Source organism: Homarus americanus, unplaced genomic scaffold (genome assembly GCF_018991925.1).
Source record: "Homarus americanus isolate GMGI-L3 unplaced genomic scaffold, GMGI_Hamer_2.0 scaffold46226, whole genome shotgun sequence".
Classification (NCBI taxonomy): domain Eukaryota; kingdom Metazoa; phylum Arthropoda; class Malacostraca; order Decapoda; family Nephropidae; genus Homarus; species Homarus americanus.
The window spans coordinates 243,096-263,913 of record NW_024717453.1 but is presented as its reverse complement, the minus strand read 5'-3'; positions in this window follow the sequence as shown (position 1 = coordinate 263,913).

The following is a 20,818-nucleotide window of genomic DNA, read 5'->3' as shown; positions in this document are numbered from 1 at the left end:
ACTGGCTGATTAATCAGATATAATCAAGATGAAGCATAGAAGATTTATTTCATTATGTTTTTTAGCAGAACGAGTGGTATTATGAGTTATTTTCATTCCTTGCACATAGCATCACAAGGAAGTAGGAACATATGGCTATGTTTAAAGTCTTCTGTTTCCTTGACTTTTGGGAGGGAATTGTGTGTGTGTGTGATTTATCATGTTTTTACAGCTTCCATATTACAATGCATAGGAAGACACACGTTGACTTTTCTGACCAGTCGAGTCTTACATTTGTTTACTAATAGGTAATTTGTTCAGTGACTTATAAATGGTTTTATAGTAATATATTGCAGTTATCTTTCACCAGTCTCTATTTACACAACACCCTCTGCTGAGTGGCTCTTTTTAATGCTAATGGTTCAACATGCCATACCCCCCCTTGGCAGCTGGTGGCTGATCTCACTCTTGCCTATTCTTCCACATCTTATCCATCAAATGAAAGATGTTAGATTCAAAGATTGCCCACTAGAGGTAGGAGATCTAATCAGAGCACACATCCAACCTGTCAGTGTACAAACCCATCCAGCTACCTTTATTGGGATTAAAAAAAATGGTTACTTTAGGCTTTTCATTAGTGGGAAATTTTTAGTATAAGTTTTCCTGTTTCATCATGTACACACAGGTCAGGATCATGAAAAGTTCAAACAGATGTATAGTTAAGGTGGAACCATCTGAATGGCTGTTAGGTGATGAGTCCTTTCCTTGGATTAATTCTCTAGGGTTAATCTCTTGGATTTGGATGCAATGGCAAATTATTGAAAGTCTCCAGATTTCGTTTCTTCTATTCTTCAAGACAGTGCTAATGGAGTGGATACTTTTGCCATGGATTGCGACTCTGGGACTTGGAAATTGATTTATACCATTTTTCCCAATTTCCAGTTTATTTCAGATCTTAAGCAAACTAAAATTGTTTCATGGGTTATAGTTTTAGTAGCTCATATTTGGTCAAACATGAATTAGTTTACTATTCTACATTAATTTTGTCCAAAACTTCTTCAGGTTCCTATACAGTATAGTACTAATTTTGTGTCAAAGGGGGGATGAAAGTAAAGTTTTTGGTTCCCTTCCTTGGTTGTATACAATTTATGTTTGAAAGTTTTATGGTTATGTTGTTTACTTAGGAATCTTAGTTGTGGACCTACTTTGTAGTCTAATGGTGGCTCTCACATCAACCTAGTGGGCAAAGGTTCAAGTTCCCATGTGATTCCACATCTTCTGTACGGGCAAGCAGGATATTAATGAATGAGAAGTTGGAAATGGCTTCCCCAAGCAAATTTAAAAGGAAGAGTGTGATGTCCATGCTAAAGGTTTATTATTTTTATGGTGGTTCCATGATAAGCTTAACAACTGTACAATAAAAAGTTGTCTGATCAGTATTTAATTCAGTACAGAACTTGACATCTGTATAGTGTGGTTGGAATAGCTCTCTTGGAGTGCATTGTCTGCCTTGCTCTGGAGCTTTTGTAATACCATCATCTCCCTCTTTTAAGCTGGCTTTTGTAATGAGATGCACAGTGGAGGGTGTTATGCTGAAATGGGATTGATAATGAATTTCTAGTTTTTGGCAGATTATCCACACTGATCTTATACTTTCTTCCTCCCTTGGGTTCATGTGAAGATACTGTAGCTAGGAAACTACTTGGATCCAAGATGGTGGATTTGTACTGTAATCATGGAAGATGTAGTTGTTTGTTTGTCTGTGCTGATTGGGTTGAACGTTGCTCTAATTAGACATCATATTTTCGGAGGGCAACCTTGCCTCTAGTCTCCCTCCATTGTGACTAAAGGATGTGATGGAGAGGATGGGTGATGGTAAGGTCAGCCCCAGGTGCCACATGGGGTAAAGTAAGATGGACCACCTTGCCATTTCACATAAGTGGAGTAGCAAGAGCCACTCATGTAGACTGGACTAAAAATGGGATTTCAAAGTCATTCTCTCATTTTTGTGGAGTGGAGCTTTTAAACATACAGGCAATACAGGTGTATCACATGTTCTTTATTGACTAATGACCCCATTGTCAGTTTTATATAAATCATTATTATTATTATTATTATTATGGGAAGAAAGGTTAATTGGTTCCATGGATTATCTTACAAAAATTTATCTGTGTTACTGTACAGTACAGCACTATGATCACTAAATTTTCCAGTATGTTGCAAAATTTTTGTTCAGTGCTAATACAGTACAGTATACTTGTAGCACATTTGTCCCCATTTTATTGTGCTGACTTCAACATTGCTTCATATTTTGATACTTGTATAAGTTAATTGTTATCCAGATTTTTTACTGATGTATTGATACTGAAATAATTTATTTGGTCAAAACATACAGATACAGAGGACAATATTGACATGGCTGAACCAGTCAAGAGCCTGAGCCTGAGGTGAATATAATTTATAAGGGTGAACTAATAACTGACTGAGCCTTTCTCAAATTGAATCATTTTGGGGGGGGGATGAAGAAGACACTGCATTTGAATTCAAATTTTAGATAGAAGTTGCATAACAGGGTTTATGTAATCACAGTTATGAGGGAGCAAACATTGATTAGCTGCTTTGTTAGTTTATTCAAATATTGACTGCTTTAGAAGTTGGGTTTATCCTGTAGACCTTTTATGGTGAAAACTGCAGCAACTAGCAATTTAAACATAGCACTTTTAATTGGAGCAGTTTTGTAATGTGGTCAATGCAGCTTTTATATCATATCACAAATATATTGGTCTGTATTATAATCCTGCTAGGTGTCAGAATCATGGATAAATATCAGTTATGTAGGTACACCATGATTATTGAAATATGCTAATGCTTATTGTAATCAAAGAATTAGCAAATCACTATATAGATCACTATACTGATTATATGTTATGACCTCACTAAGCAGTACATGGGTTATTTAATGCTTTGAAACTTCATGATAACAAGACCCAAGCAATACTTTTATAGAAATACATTATGTGTGAGTCTTATAGTAGTTTACATGTTTTATAACAGTAACAGAAAACTACGATTTGTAAGTACTATCGCACCTCTTATAACGGACGAGATACATTCTTGAGGCTGGTCTGCTAAATGAAATGTCCGTAAAAAGGGGCCATTATAACATGGTGTTTATGGAGATGTGTTCATGCAAATAGCGAAATTAGTTGAAATGATAAATAAATCCCTTTAAATATTACTATTTTCTAACAGAATGACTAAATAAGGATTACATGTGCCAAAATATGTCTCAACATTACAAAAAAGTTGGTTACATAGATATACACGTGATTTTCCACTACCATCTCTGTACGAAAAGTAAACATTAAGCGACTAACAGACAGCTCCAGCCCAACGATAATAAAACAACAGAAATGGCTGTCATGAGGTGACAAGGCTAAATTTAATAACACTCGCCAGTTAATTTGTTTGGAGGTTGCGGTTATTGAGTACGGTGGAGGAAGCCAAGCCAAGCAACAGACCAATACCAACCTGACGTTTGGCTGCCTTAACCCTTCGTATCACTTTCATTTTCACAACCATAGTAATAGCTTTCCTGGGCACCTTGGCTGCTTTACCAACATAATCACTTGCAGGCCATTTCCCAGACATAATGGGCGGACAAAAAATGTTCCTAAAAACACACACACAGATGGTAAAAACATGGAGACCTTCCGGGATACAACAGACAGGAAACTTGGCGGGATACTGTATGCATTTTGAGACGATCGCTGTTTGACTAAGAGGATGTAAACAACAAAGATGGCAGCAGACTTTATCATTTGATCTTTTTCACTGATTTTTTATTTATTTTTTCTTGAATGAAAATATAATTACTATTACTGTATACAGTACAGGTATTCCTCGACTTACGACTGCCACAGTCATATAAAATAATTTTCAAATTACGTATTTTCGAGTCCCGACGTTAGTGATCGCGCTGTGTACTGACAAAATTTGTGTTTGTAATTCCCTTTAAATTGGCTGGCAAGAGTAAAAGTGAGAGTTCTTGTGGTGCTGAAAAGAAAAAGAGACGCCCATTTTAGATTTTCTATGCATTATTTTCGCATTTTTGACTTACGACCAATTCGACTTACAACCTGGTTGTCGGTCCCTAACCCCGTCGTAAGTCGAGGACTGACTGTATTAAATAAATATTTTTTTCATATTTGTTCAACTAGGCTCCGTTAAAAGAGGTATGATAGTACATAATATGCACAATTAATGTTATATAATTTCCTGGACATTTGGGTAACTGAAGTAACTTAAAATTTGAACTGAGAAGAGTATTCACAAATACCATATCCAGTTCTTCTACTTGGAAGAATATACTGTACTGAAGACAAAGGGCATGCTAAAAGAGCAATCTGGTTATGTAGGTAACAATGAGACATTTTGCTACCAATAATTGTGCAAGAGCTTAAAATCCGTAACAGTTGAAACTTATAACTACACCATATGAATTATAAATCTGCAAATAACTGTACAGAATTTTTTTTTTGTAGACCCATAAGAGGTACAGTATATCCTGATTGTCTTTAACTGAGTCTACAAGAATCTTGACATTTACTATACTGTACATATTAAATTTGGTGACTTAGATGTACTACAATTTTTTTTTATCAGTAATCCTCGTCCTGTACTCAATAAACCATAATCATATTTGTCTTAATGAAAGCCTATGGTAATCAACATGTTTAATTACAACATACATTTTTTTCCCCCAGCAGACTCTTAACATGTCTTGTGTTAAATTCTGTTCTTTCTGTAAACACCTCTCCCTTTACTAAGTTGGACTGTCTGTTCCTGAAGTGTGTGTATCTGTGCATCTTTAGCCAGTCAACCATTTACCACTGACCAAGAGAGTAACTTGATGGTTCTTTTAGTTATTCTTGTCCTTAGAATGCTGCCAACACTCCTCCTCTACAGTAGGTTCTCCCACAGCCACATTTTCCCTCAGAGTTGGATGCCATGTTCAGAAAACTTACCCAAATACAGGTATCCTCCGATTTATAGGGTAGTTTCTGGAAACCCTAACGTAAATTAAATTAACATAAATTAGGAGCATTTTATCATGGGTTTCAATGGGATACGTTCCTGGCCTGTCTGTCACATATGTATCACAGGAAGAGCTATCTTCCACAAATAAAAAAATTAAAATATACACTCACCACATTAATAATACCAAGCCTATTCATCATCACATGTCCCCTTTGAGATAGGGAGATTCCTGTTGCTGGGAGGGAGACATCACTCGGATGCTATTGACTGCACCATGCCAACTGCTTTTGCAATAGATCTCTGTCCTTCACCTTACTCATGCCGCTTAACAATAGTGTTTTTCTCACCGATAATGGCAAATATCACAGTAATCACAAAGTTATGCAATGATGAATAACAATAATGCTTGCTACACGAGTGAGGGCAGGTGCGATCACATTGGAACACAGCCCAGAAAGAAGATATGCAGGGTGGCTGTCAGGCACTGTGCAGGTAGCTGAAGCTGCACGGAGGATGGAAAACCGTTTCTGTGCATAGCGGTCATCTTGAATTTGGCAAGTGAAGAAGAGAAGATCTTCCTCAGTGCTTAGATTCTGCGTTGGCGAGTTTAGCCTTACGATAGATATCATTAAAGTGGAATATGCCTAACATAAATCATGAAGTGTTAAAACCTAATTAACATTACTGTAAATTATTGAAACAAAGATATTTGTAAATCAAGGATACCTGTATTTCATTCACTTGATATTCAGTCATTCAGGAACATAAAGATTATCACCTGAAGATTTTTATGTTGGCTTGACTGTTACACAAGAGAAAGTTTTGCAATCTCGATTAAACTGCGATGAAAATATGGCCAATTTGTTGCTTGTTACAGTCAATGACTGCATTCGTATGTATATTTTGATGTTTAGATTACAGTAGTGCTCTCACTCAAGTCTGGCAATTGTAAATTTCTGAATTAGGTTATATTTCCAATTTACTGCTCACACTGAATTTTTCACACTTCATCTTCCTCCCTTATTATTTAACAAACTTTCCCAAGTTTCATATACAGTATACTGTTTTTAAAATACTGCATGACTTATGCATGATATGCTTATAAATGTACCGTAAGTGATTTTTTATTGGTCTCCCCATTTGACACCAATTTCAAAGCCTTGAACATAAATGCAAAGGAAACTTCATAAAAGATTTACACAAACTATTTTTAAGTCACTGTACAGTACAGTATTTTGGAATTTTACTTGGATGTACAGTACTGTATTGCTCATAATTTATTCAAACATAATTTTTGTACTTTTATAATGTTTGTCATCCTTGATTCCTGAATAATTTGATCAAGATTCTGGTTCACTTGGTCTATGGTAATTAACTTAACATAGAAAAGATCAAGTGATACTGAATTGCAAAATTTTTAATTGTTGTAAGTAATTTTTTATTTATTTTGTTATACGTATTCACAAATGATAATTTCACTGTTTAATACGTTTTTATTACTGAATATTGTAGTCATTTGCATATGAATGTAGTTATACTTGTTATTCACATGATAATTTTATGATCATGGGAGGCAGAAGCAACTCATGAGAAGTCTTACGGTGAGGGAGTCATAATTTCACATACTTTGGGGGTTGCGGGAACCAAAAACAACTCTTGATAATGCATATAAAGACACAGTGGTACATGTATCTTTTATGTGTCAAGATCTAAAGGTGATGTTAAAAAATTCCAAATGCAGGTTACTGTTAGTGTACTTTACTTAGAATATTTTGGGGGTTTTCAGTCTGAGGGTAATTGGTAACTAATTCTTTCTCTGAATTTAGATATTAACTTATATTGGCATCAACAAAAATGTACCTTCCACATGAGGTTTGGATTAACACTGATGCTCGCTGAGAACTTGGCTTTGAGGTGGTAGTGTTAATACAGTATTAAATGTGGGAAAAAATATTTAGATTTGTTAAATGGTAATAGTGATTGCATACAAGTAATAAGGCTATTTGAGAAGAAGCATGGTGAGGTGTTTTTTTATTTTCTTTATTTTTATTTTATTAATACAGGTCCATTTTGAGGTAATATTATAAGAAAGTTATGTGTATGTGTAAGGATCAAAGTTTGGTAAAGTGGTAACCAAAACATCCTTAATACAGTATGCCTCCATACATGCTGCTTTAGTTGTACTGAAGCAGTAACTCTAATGAGATTTGCTACAGAATATTTTATTAGAGAATTATCTCTTGTATCAAAGGAAAGCAAAGAAAAACAAGTAAAAAAAAATACTGTTGGCAAGCACTGCATGCCAGAATTAATGTATGAAGTTCTACTGTTTTTATTTATTGTGTGGCATACTTCTGAAGAAATTTACCGAGCAGAATTTCTTAGGAAATTAGAATACGTATGTACTAAAAACTCATTAGGAGTAAACTTGACATTATCCTTTTCTTTTTTCCAATCAGTAATGTGTTCCTGTATAAACTTAACCATTTGTGTAATAGATTCAAATACAAGAATGTATTTTAGAGCTGAAATTATGTAAATTTCAAAGTGCCCCATACAATAGGTACAAATTTTAGCCAGCACAGTACTGTACACTTAAAAAGAATATAGAATTATGATAATCATTTCTGGGTTCTAACATGATACGTCCATGGGATCTCTCCAATTCTTCCATGTCCTGTACTCTGTTAATCAGAATCACAGATTCTCCAGGATATAAGCACACTTCATGGTTGACACTTGCCCCCTGTCTCATAATAAATACCTGTACAGTATTGTATATGCAAGAAAAAATATGTGTGTTACAATTATGTTCTAACTTTATGGCTAATACAAGAATTTTATATTATGTGGAAGTCTTAATGATAAAATTTTGCAATGAGCTTTCCATTAATAGTTATTAAATTTTAATACCAATATTGAGATGTTCACTAACAAGAATATTTGCCTGCTAGTAAATATGATAATACTGTGTTGTATTTTTTAGATAGTAGTGTTCAGGCAAAGGTCACAGTTCATATGGTTTATGTACAGTACTGTATAAACAAATTTCCATGTGGTTTGCATTTCAGATTTGGAGCAAGATACTGTACAGCATTAGCTCCAAATATTACTATTAAATAGGGAAATTTGTCTGTGTGTTTGATACAAATGTTAGGCCTTTCATCTTGTCTAGATGAAAATTATGCAAATGTTTTTCTTCTTTGAAACAAATGATGCATCAAGAAACCCAATACAGTATACTGGTAAGTCTGCATTACAAACAGAATTACTTCTCTCGGTTATCATTTCTATGATTATGTGAAAGTCATTGTGAATCTTTGTAATCTTGATTAATTTGTCCTTATTCTGTTTTTGTATTGAAGGCCTTTCATCTTGTCTAGATGACAATTATGCAAATGTTTTTCTTCTTTGAAACAAATGATGCATCAAGAAACCCAATACAGTATACTAGTAAGTCTGCATTACAAACAGGATTACTGCTCTTGGTTATCATTTCTATGATTATGTGAAAGTCAGTGTGAATCTTTGTAATCTTGATTAATTTGTCCTTATTCTGTTTTTGTATTGAAAAAAAGTATTCAGCAAAATGAACTTTCTCATGGATGAGCTTCAAAAGTTTGTCTACATTTGTGATTTTGTAATCATAAATTTTTTTCTTTTGCTCTATGTAGAAACCGAATGATAATTAAAAATACTAATCTGACAATCATGTACTGTACACTGATTTGAGATCTGTACTGTATTATGGAAAGTAATTGAAGTAAACAGGCTTTCTGCTGCACATGTCCAGTTTGAATGAGTGATGTGTGGCACCTCTTCTCTATTTTTAGCATCAATGACAGAGATTTTCAACAGCTGTTAATATTTAAACATGAATGAATTGTTATATATTTTATTATACAGTACTAATTATTTGGGGGAAATTATGAATGTAAAGCAGTTTTGAGAAAGCTTCTCTACGTATAACTTATGTGTTTGGGAAGGAAAAGCTTTTATAAATTACTTCATTTTATTGAAATCATGAGTTAATAAGACTAAAAGGGACATTTAAATAAAATTTCTCGATACATACTATATATTGAGTACAAGTATTCTTAATGTGAATAGTGGGTAGGTGACAGTTTTCTTATGAGAAAAGGTCAGCCTTCCAGATATTGTCATCAGCAGCCATTATTTTATCAGATATTTTTCTTTCAAAACCTGTTGATGAGTCAAGGTGAGGATATACACTAGCTGTTTAATAATTGTTTCTCAAAAATTTTTGGAATAGAACACATCATTTGAGTTGTAGTTAATATATAGTCAGGGACCTTTTATGTTATCTTGTTCTCAGGGCCCGTGCAAGATGATTTGGCGCCCTAGGCAAGCCTTTAGATGTGCGCCCCCTTGAAAGTTTTGATAAGCTAATGTAGGTACAGTAACCCATGACTACATTGTTTTCATCTTGTGGCTTTATTACTTCACCCATGCAAATAACCAATTATTGTTATTACATTAAGTCAATAAATCCTTGACGTAAACTTCAGAGGTCAGGTAACCTTGCCTCATCCCGACAAAGACAGGGAAGGGGCGGCTCAGCCGCCCTGGCAGTAAGGGAGGGGAGGGGATGGTGGGGTTGGGAGAAGGGTTCCTCAGATGTCAGCCTTCAGGTCACTGCTCGACAGTTCTCCAGGCCGCCAAAGATAAGGACCCGGGTTAGTCCCTCCGGGGGGGGTTAACGAATAATATTAAAAAAGAAAACACAGTCGGCTACCGTCTACCTACCCTCGCCTCCCTCAGACCCCCCCCCCCTTCTAACATCCTGCTCCGACCCTCCACGGCTCCACCACAGTGTCCACCACAGTTTTCCCTTCATTTTTAATTTTATCCAAGTTTGCCCTGAATTTGTGGCGCCCCCAGATGTTGGCGCCCTAGGCGATCGCCTAGTTCGCCTAGTGGGTAGCGCCGGCCCTGCTTGTTCTAAGATGAGGAAAGAACGCTTGTTTCATTTATGTGTCGATATAATTGAGAAGAAACATTGTGAACCAAAAATTTAACTAGAATTGGAAAATGAATAATTCAGGTGGATGGGGGGAGGAACTTCTTTTTCTTTATATTGTGATGCATGTGAATCCTTGAGTGTTGTTAACTTCAGTTACCTCACTGCTCTTTAGAAACTTTTTTGTTGCTATTAACGGGTTTAAAACATGAATGATCTATGCAGTGTGCACATTCTTCTTTATAGCGAGTGTTGTATTACCATCAGAACTTGCACATTTCACACCAAGACCTTGATTATCTAGGAGCCTTAGAGCCAAGAATGTAAGATGATAATACTTTATTTGTATTTCAGAAAATATGTATATGTACTGTATATACCTGGACAGTATACAGTATTGATATTTAACCTTATTTAAAAAGTTCATATCTCTGGTGAGTGGAGCTGTGGCTTGACTTTTGTTTTTGCTTAAATAATTAGAAACATTTTCCAAGTTGATGAACATTCATTATAAAGTGTTTGTTCAACAATTACTTTCACCAGAAGTTACAGTTACATATCACTGGTCCTAATAGTTGAGTTGGAAACGTGATTTAATTTTCAGAAATTTATGAGTCAGCTGTCAGTGGACCCTGGTTGATTCAGGCCCTGGTGTGGTATTAATGGCTCTCATAATGTGTTTAAAAATGAACAGCAAGTCTACAGTTTTGATGATGTTATTTGGTATTCAAAATGCAATAGTAATTATTTGTCATGTTTCTGTGGTGTTTATGTTTTCATTAGATCTTGTGAACACATGTAGCTGTAACTGTTAGCTTTGTTTTAGAATCTGGCTTGGACCATGTATACAGTAGAATTGATCTTGAAACTATGATAAATTTTTTTATATATTCAATGATTTTTTTATATAGTATTCATTAAATTGAAGTAGATATATAATAATTCACAAGAATGAATCATAATATGTAATATTTTTTAGTGTTCAAACCTCTTTCATCAATATACTGTATAAATTACCTCCGAGTAGAAGTGAACAATATTATTGATGAAGGAGTATGAACTTCAACATTCAAGAGATATTTTGTGGTGCTAATCAACTTGCAGCTGATTTGTTCAAGCAATTAAAGGATCTAACATAACTTTTGACATAATTGCTCCACTATGTAATAAAATTAGAGGGAAAAACAAAAAGCCCCATTAATTTCTCCACCTTACAAAAATTTTATCAAATTTTATTTCCTAAACAACTTGCTTTAACCAGGTACTTTTCTACACAATGAGTCGTTTTGCAGCTTTTATTAGAATCATGAAGTGCTTTCATGTCTGGTCAGGTGGTAAATGTAGCCAAAATAGCTACTTTTAATCAAGTTTAATAATACTGACAATTATTTTGGTTTAGGTAGATCTAAGTAGTATCCATGTTTTCTTGTCAGCACTAGAAGGAGGATCATGTATGAATACCAATTGTGTATTGCAGTACACTCAGATCCTTCAAATTTGACACTTTTAGGGTTTTATCCTTGTCAAATTATCCAAAACACCCAAATTTAGTCAGCAAATTTGGATATTTTATACAGATGTGGGATTTTTTTCAGGAACCAAAGTGGCTCATTCAGACAGTCCTAAAGAGCAATTCTAAAGGTCATTTTTGTTTAAATTCTGGGTTTATTTTACTCACATGTCGACAAATGTAACATGGATAGTTACACTGAAAAAATAATTGTTTTGATTTTGCAGGTACAGTAGTACAATTTTCTGACATCTGATCTTGTTCAGTGGAGGCATAGTGCTGCTAACATGAAACTCAGTGAGTCACCTTAAGGGATAACTACATTTTTTCACACAAAAGACAAATAGCACATAGGGAGTTACCTTAAGTAAATGTTGAAAGATTGTGGAGTAATTCGACTTTGCTAAAAATGTCTCGAGTTAATACAAAGTCCAAACTAGAGGGATTTGAGTGTACTGTACTAGCATTTTATTTCCTGTTCACCTTTATATATCTTTTTACCAGCTGTGTATTGGGCAATTGTGAAGGACAGGATAAATTAGGGTTATTGTACAGTGGGTTGTTAAGGCCTCTTATTAACTTTAAACTTGTAAACAAAGTTGTGTAGTGTGTTGCTCATAACTGTATTGTATGCAGAGATATGAACTGAGTGTTACTTTTAACTCCAGTAGGTTTTTCTCCTAATCTGTATTGCATTACCCAGGTTGTTGGGAATGTCTTATGGATGTCCACTAAATATTGGTTATGAAAGTACTATGGACTAAAGTCCCTTTCTTCAGCCAGCCACAATATGACTGAATCACCTGAGGTTCGAGTAACGAAGCAACTGAGGGAAGTGCTTTAATCGTCCAACAGATGGGGCATTATGTAGTGCGTATGAAGTGGGATGGGGGTCCATAGGGGAAAAGAGAGGGAGGTTGAAGGAACTTTTGTCCACCATAGTACATCAGATGATGAATTATTTTCAATTATCAAAAAAAAAAATTTTGTAAACAATAGCTATGTCCTGCAAAAAAAGACATGCCATAAGGATTTACCCCCAGAGTTTTAAGCAATTCTTTCCCCCTTCCACAAAGAACCCACAAGTAGGAGGCATTCCCTCAAGTGGAAGTTTTAAATCCTTCAACCAGAGTTGCCAGTTTGTAATGTTGAAAAGTTGCGATGAGGAGTGTCAAAAGCTGCTATTTTAACACGGGGCTAGGGACCGAAATCCAGGTCGTAAGTCGAAATGGCCGTAAGTCGAAAATGCTTAAATAATACATAGAAAATCTAAAATGGGTGTCCCTTTTTCTTCTCAGCACCACAAACGAAAATTTTGTCTGTGTACTGACGTTGGGACTCGAAAATACGTAATTTGACAAAATTTTGGTACGACTGAGGCAGGTCGTAAGTTGAGTAGGTCGTAAGTCGGGGAGGAGCTGTATTGTAAGAGAAAATCACTTAGTTAAAAATTTATTTCGTATACAGTAATTTGGAACAAAATAATGTGACACTAGATTATCGCTCTTTGACATTCAGGAATAATTTTTGAAGTTATAATTGGATGTCAAAATGAAAAGGTATACTGTACATTAATTGTGTTAAGCTGCTTAGAGTAACAAACAGTTTTCATATTGTTCTAAAAATAAAGCAACTTTTAAACGGAAATAAGCCATATGCAGATTTATCGGCTTGTGTTGCTGTATCATCTTGGACTGGTCTGTACTTGTTCATCTGAAGAGAACAGCCAACCCTCATGACACTGAGCTGTGGTCTTATGTTTAATAGCACAAAGGTCTCATTTTCAGGTTTATAAATCCGCAAAATGATGACAAAATCCCCTAAAAAAATATTTGCTTGTCGGAAAGGATGAAAAAGCCACAAACAGGAATCAAAATCCACTGGATTTAGCGATTTTTTTCACTAAATTGGCATCCATGCCCCCGCCCTCTTCCCATCTGTGCGGGGTCATTGAGGGTAGGGTTAGCAACACTGTCTCCTTCGCTGATGCATTATGAGTCCACCTACTCTTACGGCTGGTATGCCAGAGGTGCATTTGTTTACAAATGCTGACATGAACATGCGAGTAAAGAAGTTGAGATAAACTATTGTAAACGTGCATACATGATTAGTAACAGCATTTGTAAAATGAGATGTTTCTAGCAGCTGAACGGACATGCCCTCGGTGGTAGACATGTCACAAATCTCTTGAAAAGTTCATAATATTGACCATAAAAACAGTACCCTAATGTAAAAATAAATACGTATAAAATAAATGATCTGTTAATTTTTTTCAATAATAGTATTCATTACAAAGATCCAATAAAAAAATTTGATTGAGTGACGAAGGGGAGTTAAGTTCCACCACTTCAAATTACAATATTACAGTATTATTTTGTTTTACCGTTTATCTCGCCATTGAGTGCTGTAGTGCAACTCAAATTTGTTTAAATTATGGTTGTCGATACGACAACCCACGTCAATGGAAAGGGGTGTTTAAAACTATGGGGTTTAGTCCAAGTTCTACACCAGACAGTAACTATCTCTGCACATACCATACCAAGAAAGCTGTGATAGTCGTACTTGCCTAATTAGTTATTAGTGCAAAGGTTTACCCCCTGACCATGATATCTCTAAGGTTTAAACATTGTCATTGGAAATAGAGGCATTGAAACTCGCATCACGTTACTAGACCTTTCTTCCTTAAGATCTACATTTGATATTGGGACTGTGATGTGTTGTCTTAAATGGTAAGCACTAAGCATCCGAGGTCCTAGTGTATGCTTTAGATAGGTCCATTTGTAGTATCAGTGAGGTATGGCATCTAGAAACTTCCAGTTATGCATTGCAAAGTCCACAGATGCTTTATTTAGTAATGTATATTTTGAAAACATATTTTCCAATAAGTGAACAGCTTAAATTAAAGTGAGTTATTGTATCATAATAAACACCACTACAGTGACCTCTTGTGCCAACTTAGGTAACCATTTTAGATAAAATATCACAGTAAGATGATACAGTACTTATGTAGTGGACTTAATTGTTAGATCCTTTCATTTGCAATCTGTGGTACTGTATTCCCCTAATGAACTGCTGCAAGACTGAGCAATAGTTTTGAGCAGTATGCTTTGAAAGATTGTTAACATAGTACAGGATTTTTTCCCTGTTTACTTTGTGAACTATGTCAGTGAATCAGCTAGCTAAAGCTACATTTCATGCTGAGTATTCTCATTGTTGTGCAACAGACTTCTGTGATTTCCATGCATAAGTGATCCTTACATCTATGGAGCTGAATGTTTTCCAGTGCAGTATAAACTTTGGTAGAAGATATTGTGAATTATTGCTTTTATACTCTATGTAATGTACATGTCTTTCAACCTTATTCACTAGTAGTCTATTTACAACTACTGTATACAAATAATATTACAATTAGCTTATCCACGCTATCCAATTATGCAGTAACTGTAATGATTTTTTTCAAGTGGTCCGTGCTCTTTTGTTGACTAGGAGTGAAATTTTTTAAAATGCAAGGAAAACACAATTACCAAAGGCACTATGGTGGGCATATAAATTTTGCCTTTATGGATTTTCAAGTGGATAATTTTTTATTAGATTTTGAGTACAGTATAGTAGTTCATTGTGTTCTTGTTAATTGTAGATATGCATTTCACACATTGCTATTACTTGTTGCCAAGTGCAAGGTAATATTCTTTATATTGTTACTCAAAATTCAGCTATCTTCCTTGACCTTGGTAATTCATTCCATAATTCTTGTTTTGTGCAGTTACCTTGTGTTCTACAGTACAGTATTGTCAATTAAAATAACTGGTGGATCCTTTGGTCAAGGTACATAACCATACATACAGTACTTTGTAGCTTATGTGTATTTATTATTTTTGGAAAATGTATGGCTTGTTATTTGTTTAGTGATTTATACAAGTGGATATTAGATTCATTACACAAGGTGACACTGATTGTATGAATTACTCCTGATTTTTTTAATGAAGTCCACTGTTCAGTATATCAAATAGCTAATGGTCTGTACATACACAGTAATATCTCCTTTAGCCGAAATCCCTCAAACCCAGAATTCTCCGATAACCGGAATTGAAATTTTCTCGGAAAATTGTTTCCAAAGCATGAATTTTCCGGAAAATTCTGGTTTTGGGAACGATTTTACGGAAAATTCTGAAAGTTTTTTCCCAATACCCGTCAAATTCTGGGGATGTGGGAATTTGTTCCAGGTTTGAGAGATGAAAATGAGGCGAATTTTCTGGAAATTCCGAAAAAAAATCCGTTACCAGGAAAATTCCAGAATATTCCGGGGATGAGGGATATTTTTCCAGGTTCGAGAGATGATATAATTGGGCAATTTCTGGAACTTCAGAGAAAATTTTTCTGTTACCCGGGAAAATTCCGGGGAGGAGAGATTTTTTCCAGCTTTAAGAGTCATCTCGTTACCCGGAAATCTCTCATTCCCGGAAGTGCTCTGCACCAATTGTTCCGGCTAACAGGGATAATACTGTACTGTATTTACATACTGTTTGAAGAATTCCTATAACAGTACGGTAATTGAAAAATTTGAATAGTTTTGCTAAATTTGAAATTTTATTTGGAGAAAGGTACCATTATGCATTTTAAATGTCAAGAAATTTGATTGAAATTGGGAGGATGGTCTTAAGATTGCATGTGGTGCAGGTGACTTAAGGAAATACCTGTACAGTATATACACAAAGTTTTTGGTGTAATAAAGTACAGAGAAACAAGACCGATTGTCTTTTAAGTTGTAACTGATTTTCAAAGCAAACATACAGTGAGTTCTGCTATAACGCGTGTTTTGATAACGCGAATTTGCTCTAACGCGATTTATGAATAGAGGAACGATATTTGTATAACGCGAACGCTTGTTTGCTGTAACGCGATTTTTGCTTACTATTTCTCCAATTTTGTGGTATTAACTGTGAATATGGTAAAGAAGAATATCTCCAAGAAGCGTTCTGGTGATCGAATTCCCGGTGATGATCGTAAAAGAAAGGATATAACACTTGAAGAGAAGCTCGATGTTATCAACCTCAAAATCACCCTTCTCCCCCATCAAGTTATATTCATATTTTTTCAAGGTAAAGTGTTACATTTACTGTATGATTTCATTATTAGATATGAATGTAACATTTATTTAGACTGTGCTATCCTTTGTGTTAGGCTAACTACTAATTTTTTTTCGATTTCAAGTATGGTAGTAATCTGCACCTAACCCTAACCCTATTTTCTCCATAAGCCCTGTTATTTCTATTACGCGATTTTCTACAACACGATATTTTACAAGAACACAACTATCGCGTTATAGCAGAACTGACTGTACTGTGCAGTATACAATGTTGGGATGGAGGGTTAGAAAAAAATTGATTTCAAGAAAATGGGTCATAATGGAAATAAACTTCTTAGGATTCACAAACTGAATACAATATGTATCACATTCATATTGTACTTATTAAACTTTTTTTTTTATTTCCACATGTAATATACTACAGTAGCTTAAAATCATCAATTTATATCACCAGTAAAATTTATTACTGTATGTGGAAAGAGGGTATCCCTTGCTAACCAAATTATCTTGATGCAGATATTCACTTATTCAAATGCTCAATTCTTACACCTCGCCTCACTTTCTAAAGGTGACATTCGCTTTTCTAAATGTTGGTCCAGTTGAAAATTCAAATCTCATGTCAGGTGTGCAGGAATGTACTCTCGCTCAAGGCGCATGATATCGCCCTCTCCTTCCCCATTCCATTCACTATGTTTGCTGCCATGAGGTGCTTTCCCTTTATCTACCTGTATTCTTGCAATCCATTGTGAATCTGTACGCACTGGCATCCAAGCACACAGTGATGATCCCTCTGCTACCCCCATCATTGCCAAGAGAGCCCTTGCAAACCTGTGATGTTTGAAACCAATCTTGAGATAATTGAGCATTATGAATGGGGGGGAACCCAATATAAGGTAATGTACCAGCTGCACATACATACAGTACAGGTATTTATTTTTTTTTTTTTAAGTATAGCACCTTAAATAATGTATCAGTAATTGTTTAAAGTACAAGAATAAACCAAAACACAGTAACTTGGCACCGAAACCTATTTTCCCATTCATTATAGTGTACTGTATTAGTATTTGGTATCCAAATATTTGATAACTGAAAGGCATTGAAAGAACCTAACCCATTCAAATAGTAAGGGATGTTTGTATTGTATATACAAACTGATTAAAAATGCACATACAGTTCAGTTTGTCTTCAAGAATCACAAATTCTTATATCATTGAAATTTTTATTAGTGAAAGTCATAATTTAAAAACCTTCAAAATTTCTCTTGTAGCAGCATTTGGCAACTAAACTCCCAAGATGAATTTCCTGCCGAATGTTTATCTTTTCTTATTTTTATAACAAATCTAACTGCTAATTAAGATAAATCAAGTACCTTAAACTAAAGTGTATCAACCCGATTTATAAAATTATAATTTCAATATACGGGAAGTATCTGTCAACGTGTTGATTACGTTGTGATCCATAAAATTTCTAAAATAAGCATCACTGCGTGACTTTTTCACACTAATATGTTTATGCAGTATCCAAGTCCAACACAGACAGACTTGCTTCACTTACTATGATTCAGTAGAAATTGGCAAGAGCATATTACAAATGTTCATATTTCCATCCCATAGCTCTTAAATGAAATACTTTCTGAATCCCTGTTCATGCTCAATTATAACAAACAATTATAAACCCAGTGAATGAATGAAATGTACAATCGAGTACATTTTTGTACTGTTTACTATCTCCTCTCTTGTCCTCCTTCTCCGACTTGAATGATAGAACAGACTGGATCATCATAAAGAAGGGAAATACCCACCTACCCATTTCATCAATACTGCTATCCTTCGTTTAACAATCATTCACTTCACGATATTTTGGTTCAGCAATATAAATTTTTAACACCTTTTCATGTTTAACGACGGTTAATTTTCGGTTTAGCAATGCTCGACTCACTGGGAATATTTAGGAGGAAAGTTAGAAAAATACTCTAATCTGATTTAAAGATAAAGAAAATGTAATATAAATCTACAAAATAAGAAAATTAATAACATGGGTGTACATGTGTGGGAAGTGAATGTATGTATTGAGGCAGTGAGCTGTATCTGCAGCCAGTTGCACTCTCCCTACCCTCTGACTTTTTTCACAGTGGGCCGGATAACTGAAAGAATGACGAGCGCGGGCCGCTTAATCATTCAGTTCAATACTTGCAAGCCAGAATGAAAGCTCTGGTAACGTCAGAGCGTAGGCGGAGCTACCACGAGCCGGGGAAGGACTTGGGATCCGGCCCGCGGGCCGTAGTTTGGTGACCCCTGCTCTATGTGATATCAGGGCACACAGGCTGCAGCCAGACACGTCTTGAGTCAGCTGAACTGTATCGCTTATAGTTAAATGCAGGATACACGTATACTATGTACATAAGTGGGTATGACCTCTAAAAACAGGTCGAGGACATTCATCCAACAAGCTTACTCATAGAGGCCTTGCTAGTAATGTGAGGTCTTTGTCAACCCTCTCAAGAGCTACCCTGATTAGAAGCCAATAGACAAATGGACTTCCAGATGGTGTGGAATGTTTTAATAAGCCTGCATAAACTGGTAGAATGAATGCAACATGTTTATATGACTTAAAAGTCTTTTCAGATAACATGCAAGTGCTATGTCTCTTAGAAGACTGTAATACACAATTAAAAGCTGCCCTAATGAAAGATAATTCAGAAGCTTTAAGCTCATGGCTTTATTTTTTTATTCTATAAAGTACAAGTAACGTAAAAACTGAATTCAAATGAACTGGGCATACCCACCACTTTTGTTTATGCCTGCTGAACAGGTTAAGAGTGTGGGTGAAAGACCAGACTAAGCACTTTACAGTATACCCAGCCAGTACCTTTAAGTCTGTTTATTATTATGGAGAAAGCAAGAAGCATCTTTATCTACCTTAAGGAAGGTGGTGCAGGACTGGTAATAGAAATATTTACTGACTTGCACTCCCCTACCACTGCTGTTATTGCTGAAGAAGGTTGGTGCTTACTACAAGAACAATGCCTTTACCACTTTATAAATGCTACTGCTGTGTTAAGCCCCGTCCACACGATCGATAAAATTGGCTGGCAAACCATCGGAGTGCCCTTGCCTGTCGTTGAGCGAAATCATGTCCGCCTGCCTGGTGGTTTGCTGCCGGATATGGAGTGACGACTCTGTATTATGTAATGAGGACATTCGTGTGTTCTTCGTTCCTGCCGCTCTCCTCACTCTAGTCCCATAGCTTCCTGTTTATGCATACCATAATTCTAACATTATACAATGAATTTTTATGGACTACAAATCTCACCTGCAAGTAATCTTCCTCGAGTACTTCATACATGGCTTGACAAGTTGCAGGTATTATGGGAGACAAACTTTTTGATATCCTCATTCTATACTGAAGTGACATGTAGGTGCACCCAGTTGAAAGATATTTGAGCGTTGCCTCTAGACGAGCCTCTGCAGATGTACTCTCCCTCATATTGGTATCCTGTTTTTTTTTTACATGGTTTCACTTTCGCTAGAAGTTTGTAAAAGGTGTTGGGGTCCATTCTCATGTAATTGGTGAAGTCTAGCTCATGTCCATCTTGCAGTTCATGTAAAATCGTGGCACGACTTCCCAATACTTTTCTTCGACCTAACCACTCTTTGCACCATTCCCTTTTCTGCATTTGGTTCATCTTTTTGCACATAGGAGCAATTATTATAGTACACAACGCTATGCTCTTCGCTTTAACTGTCCGGCGATTATTCCTGCGACACACCATGGTGATCGCACCACACCCGCCACTGCCGACCACCTACTAGCTTCCGGCACCCGACTAAGACTGCTGCCAACCACCCCCATGTGTACAACAACACACAGGCTTTGCCCGGTAAACGGGCAAAGCCTGCCGGGCACTGCTCGATCGTGTGGACAGGGCTTTACACAGATGCCTGTGGTTTAGCCTTTAACCCTTTCGCTGCATTTGTATCGTATACGATACAGTAACATTTTCCCGATCACTGTGGCTGTAGCATATACGATCATGCGGTTTAAAATTGGCATGCATGCCTGACGAGCAAAATTATGACCACATACAGTATATCAAAGGTGGCAACACCCCTACTGTTACCAGATAATATGTCCCATATTTTCCGTCTGCACTGGTCAATTACCCTCATACCTAAACAGAACATCCAAGATGTTTGCGCTGCCGCCGAGGCAGCCAGGGGTC